This window comes from Crocodylus siamensis, chromosome 13, assembly GCF_052110815.1.
Source record: "Crocodylus siamensis isolate JL-2025a chromosome 13, ASM5211081v1, whole genome shotgun sequence".
NCBI lineage: Eukaryota > Metazoa > Chordata > Crocodylia > Crocodylidae > Crocodylus > Crocodylus siamensis.
Genome location: NC_143407.1, coordinates 5360228 through 5366262, shown reverse-complemented (window position 1 = coordinate 5366262; position 6035 = coordinate 5360228). Strand labels below are relative to the sequence as shown.

General features: G+C 50.5%; 1 non-coding gene across 1 annotated transcript; it reads left to right on the top strand.

Moving 5' to 3' along the window:
* Positions 1-597: 597 nt before the first annotated feature.
* Positions 598-669, top strand: TRNAG-GCC (transfer RNA glycine (anticodon GCC)). Its single transcript has one exon. It is a non-coding gene; the product is annotated as a tRNA-Gly (tRNA).
* Positions 670-6035: the final 5366 nt, after the last annotated feature.

Here is a 6035-nt window from a genome sequence, read left to right as displayed (position 1 = left end):
CTCGGCAGAAAATACATCCACATCAAACAGAACCGAGCTACATTTCGCAAGCGCCCAAGGGATTTAGCAACCCCAGTGCACTGAAAGCCAACAAGACCTGTGCATTCTTGGCAATTTTATGTCCCAACAATCTTTGTGCATTATGAGCAATCATGTGGGAACTGCAGATCCTGAACTCATTGTGAGGAGAGCATAGCATATTAAAAATAGACCCCACTTCTATAATCAGGGTTTCTTACCAGTCTGTGTCCTCCTTGGAACGGGCTCCTTTTACAGAAATTTACTAATGATGGGGATGATTAAGGATTGCTCTTAGAGGTCCATCAGATCTCGTGTTTTTCCCTCCCCTTTTAATGAACAGCTTCTTGCCCCTGCAGTATCCAGGAAGTTTTCCCATGGTGCCAAGAGGGAACAGGCAGTCTTTAGAAACATGATCTGCTCCTCAGATCTGGGGAATGAAGATCTCCTGCACTGACCAGCCTCAGGCCAGGGGCACAGCCAGATTCCCAGTCCTGCCTGGGATTTCTCTATGACTAACAAGTCAAGAGCATTTGAGGTCTGAACTGCCTCATTCAGCAAACAGACTCAACATTGCCCGCATTGGTGGTTCAGTGGTAGAATTCTCGCCTGCCACGCGGAAGGCCTGGGTTCGTATTCCTGGCCAATGCAAGTGCAAGGCTCTTTCTGGCTCCTACCCTGGGGGTGTTTAAGAGGAGGTTAGATGTACACCTTGCTGGGGTCATTTGACCCCAGTACTCTTTCCTGCCATGGCAGGGGGTCGGACTAGATGACCTACTCAGGTCCCTTCCAAAACTATGAAATGACCCCTGGCTACAAATTCCTTTTGAACAGTGAATCAGCCAATGCATGGGCAGACTAAGTGCTTTGGCAGGTGGGCGGAGCAGCGATTGCTTGCCAAGCTCTGCCCTTCCAGCCTGATGCCCTTCTCCCATGTTGCCCCATATCAGACTCTTCCAGTTGGCAAGAGGCGCTGCTTGGCCTGGCGATGATGGCCTCTCATCGATGGCTGGGTGACGTTTGAGAGAGAGGTGAAAAGGAGAGAAAGGAAGGGAGGGAATCAGGCAGTGATGTGGAAAGGCCAACTTCTGTTCCCCTCCGACAGTAGCGTGAAGCGACCACTTGCTGCCAACAGAGGCCCAGGGAGCGCCGGGAGGGAAAGCAGCTGGGTGGCCTTCACTCCATCCCCCATTGACTGCATTGTCAGGAGCCCTTCCTCCCCATCGCACGGCGAGTGGCTTTAACAGCGAGAAATATTGCTCATCTTCCTGAGAGTGAAAACAAACAGAGCATGAAAAAAAATCAGCTAAAATAATTACAGGTTACAACAAATCAATTGGAACTGTGTAAATAGCCTTCAGGCAGGCATAAGACACAATGTTCTCCAGCTTAACATGCCTAGCGTGCGCCCACTTCCCCACGGTGGCTTAGCAGCAGCCCCGGCTCCGGTCTGATCAGGGCTGTGATGGAAATTGAAGCAAGCAGGATTCCAGCGCTCGCCTGTGTCAGCTTTGATGGCTCTGGGTTACCGCAACCCTTCGGCAGCTGTCAGAAAAAGCCATCGTAACTCACAGTCCCTTGTTATCCCGTGGTGCGCTGTGCCGAGGTGGCGGGCAAGGGGAAGTGGAAACTATCTTGCTCAATCCCAGCAAACAGATTAATAGATTTTAAGGGCAAAAGGGACCCTTCGATCATCTGGTTCAACTCCTGTGTAACAGGCCATTCAGGCACTCCCATGCCGAGCCCGATAACTTGTGCATGTTCCCGAAAGGCCTGACGGAGAATTCCGGGAGGGCAGAACGAAAGGGCTGGGAAAGAGATTTCTCCTTTTAGCCAAACGGCTCTGAGTCACCCTCTTCATTTAAAAAGCACGCTGCACTTGGCAGTCTTCATTTTAAGGAAAAGCGGGAGTGTGGTACGTGATTAGATGAGGACAGTTGTCTGAATAGTTCATCAGCCACACTCACCCTTGCAAACCAAGAGCATCTTGAGACCCGTGTCCTGAGAGAGAGCCGTATCCTTACAGGTTCTGCGCTCGCTCACTTCAAGTTACTGCCCCGATTCCTCAAGGGATGGCTGTGTGGTCCAGAAATAATTGCTGGCGTGCTGAGAGGGCCGTGACTTTAGGGATGAGCCAGGTACAAGTGAAAATTCACTTAGCCGGCACGTCGACATGAGACGCTTAATGTGCCCTCAATGTGCAGTGTTATTAGTAGTCTAAGACCACTGCACAGTAGCACGGCACAACGCAGACAGTGTTAATACGCTACTGCAGTGCACAGTATTATTAGGCTGCTGCACAATAGTGTCCCTAAAAAGGCATTCGCTGGTGCTACTGCGCAGTAACTCCAATTACCGAGCATTTAGTTAGGACTCATTAAGCAAGTACTAAATTAAATGCACAGTAACTGCTGCATATTAATGGATGTGTAGATGCACCCAGTTATCACAGAATCATGGGCAACAGGACTAGGACCTACCTCAAGATGTTGTCTGGTCCTACCCTCCGCCCAGGGCAAGATCGAGCAGATAGGTTGGTGTGGATGCTCTAATTTCAGAACAGCGATTGCTATTTCACCACTTTTATTTAGCCAAAGCAATACAGACTTGTACAGAGGCTGTGTCTTGGAAAAAGTCTTCAGGAGCTCCACAGATATTTTTCCTGGCGGGTCTCCGATAAGAGTTCGCTTCTTCCCTGTGATTCTCAGAAGGGAAAAAAGAAGGGCATGACCATTAACCATCTACACCACTTGAGTATGGGGCAGGATGGATTTGCCCTTGAGGCAATGGATCTGATTTTCCTTTGCTTTGCACCTTGTACAGTCATTTGTACATATGCAAAATCTGCGCAACGTGTGATTGCCCTGATCTGGTAGTGGTTCACACCTGCTTTGCCTGCACACAACTCCAGTGGGTGAGGACACATGGAAAACCTAAGCTAGACTGGGAGGTGAGAAAGGACGACGATTCATGATTAAGGCACAGGATCGGGACTCAGGGTATCTGGAAGCAGCTCCCAGCTCTGCCACAGGCTCCCTGTGTGGCCCTGGGCACGTCAACTCTGCTTCTCTGTCTGCAATGGGCATGTCTGGAGGCTGTACTTCTAAAACCTTCTGAAGCCTCCAAGTGGGAAAGCACTGTAGGAATACCAGGCATCCTTAACTGGGCAGCCAAATGCTGGACAGATGTGTCTAGAGACTCACAGTGAGCAAATGCCATTCATCCACTCCGGTGTTCCCTGCCACAGACTTTCTGTGTGAACTTGGACCTGTTACTTCATGTCTCTGCCTCAGCTCCCCACCTACCAAAGGAAGAAGGGGTGTCAGGGGCAGTGTATCGCTGTGGCAATGTCTGCTGTGCCCATACCCAAGTTAGCCTGCTCAGACTGGTGGCAGCGAAGCCACGGCAGCGTGGCTATGCACCCGAGCAGCCTCTCCTGCTGTGGGTTGCTGCTGATATCCAATCTTGCTAATAGACTAGATTGGGTATATCAACACCAACTTCCAGCCCACCTTCATCTGCAGTGCACCCACCCTGTGCATCTGTACCGGGCCAAGCCTACTGGGCACTGATCTGAGTCGAGGCCTATAGGTATTACTCCAGTTGAAAGAACGAACTGTGATAGAGTTTGGCTATGAAATGGGGTTAACAGTCCCAGCTCTTTAAAAAAAAAAAGTGCCAGAGAAACTTTAAAAGGGCCTCAACTTTGTGCTTCATCTGGAGGGTGGATATGTGCTTTTCCACAATGTCAGGCTGCTATCAGTGGGCTGGTTGATACGAGGGTCCAGGACACCAAGAGGAAAGACACTCTGTCATACATTTGTAAGGCCCCTTTAGCAGATGCTGTGGTTAGGTATTCAGGCAGCTAATTCTTAGAGATGCACTACCCCAAGTACGAGGGCAAAATCATTGTAGTATTGAAAATTTTATGGCTTGCAAGCCTCATTACAAAACACTTGGAGAGAACAAGACAGGAACAATTTTCCAGGATGTTTCTTCTGCATCCAGAAACCCCAGCAGATCACCATATGACAAGGCCATTGCCAGGAGGTTTTCAGTGGCACTGTTCCCCGCAAACCTTCTTCCCTTGCCTTCCCAGTGCACCCAGGAATACACATGCTCTAACAACCCCGGCTCTGATTTGACTGGCAGCAGGCAGGGTAGATTTGTACCTTCTAGACTAACTGGTTTTGCTGCTTTGTTGGCAGCTTTTACATACTCACATCCTCTGTAGATTAGACATAGCAGAGTGTGCTCAATGCTCACACACGTGTGTACATGCATGGGTTACACATCTTCCCATCTCCCCGGGAACTCATGGCACGAAGGAGCGACAACTTCTGCGGTGCTCAGAGATCATTTCAATACTTAAGCTGCTTGCCAGAGACCCGATTTACTCTGTGTCCAGTCCCGCTCACCGTGCATAAGACAGGAGCTGCACAGCACCCATCAAGGGTCTCTCCTGGGGCAGTCGAGCCCCTGAAGGCTCAGCTCCCACCACTGCAACCGCAGAATATGGGCAATGAAGCTGAAGGACATGGCTCCTGTCCAGGTGCTGAGGGACCAACCCAGGGAGACAAGAGTGGCTACAGCATCGCCTGCACAGGGACAGTCCTTGGGATTCAACTGCATTCCCAATGAGCAGCTCATCCTCAAGCAAAGAATAAGCCCTGCCCCCGCTCCTCCTGCAGGCTCCCGGGTAACGAGCACTCAGTGGGTCCGGCAGGAATGCTCTTGTCTCTCTTCCCTAATGACTAGGAAGCATCTGTGTAATTACCCCAACCTGCGCAGAGAGGTAATTACCCTGGCCCTGCATGAGATGCACTTGAACAGCCGAGAGTTACCATGGTAGACGAAAGGATGGACTGATGGGGATAGCTGTGCCGTTGAGCCTGAAAGAGGTGCCCTCATACGCCTGATATCAACCTGCCTTTCTTCTATCGTTATTATTGTGGCAGCACCAGCTCAGAGCCACCACAGCCATGGCCTGGGACTGCATTGCACTTGGTGCGGTACAGACACAGAACGAAAAGGATGGCCCTTGCCTCAAAGAGCTTCCCATCCACCTCTCGAGTGTCGCCAGCTCCTGTGATTTTATCACGTAGTGCCTCACAATACCGAGTCTCACATTTTCCATGTTATGAATAAAATAAAATGAAGGTCGTGTCTCCTTACACTGGCAGGAGAAAGCTGGTGAACCACAAGACAAATAAAAAAAATCCATTTCTTATTTTTGTACATTCAGCATTTGCTTCGCGCCTGTGGGAGACAAGGGAAGGGCAACATTTCTCTCTCTCTGCCTCCTTTGAGGGCGGGAGCTTCAAGGGAGCCTAAGGGAATGTGATGCCCAAATCTCAGCTAATCTGGAAGAGAAGTTGATAGTGAACGGCTCTTTGGGCCTTTAAGCTCCCTTCCAGCCCTTACAATCGGTGAATCCATGAAACAATCTCCCCTCTGTCACAGAGACCCTCGTACGAAGGCCAGATTTTGATTAAAAAGCTCATTAGGACCTGAGCATTAGAACATGGCTGGCGGAGATGGGGTAAATGCCGTCCCCTGCCTGGAGCACACCTAGCACAGGTGTGTGCCCTGGCAGCACTGACGCCAAGGCACCACGGGGAGAGGCTGCTCAGCTGCAGCTAATTGCCTGAAGGAGCCTGGGGCAGGGAGAAGCAGTACTTCGCTCTCTCAGGTGGTTCTTGGAGGGATTTGTCACGCAGCGGCGCCTGCCCTGCACGTGCAATCTGCTGAGGAGGGACAGGACAGTCGTGGAGTGCCCCCAGCAGAGAATTATTTATTTATTTAATTTCTGGTTTTTTGCACCGGTCCTGGAAGCGCTGTGCATGGAGGGGATGGAGCAAGCTCCGGTCCCACCACCCAACACCAAAAAGCATCTGCTCAATATAGACCTCCGATGGAGGACGTATCAGAGACAATCACCTGCCCGGGGGAGCCCGCCTACGTGGTCACGGTGCTTCCCCTGCCAGGTAAGAAATTTTTTTTTTTTATATATAAAA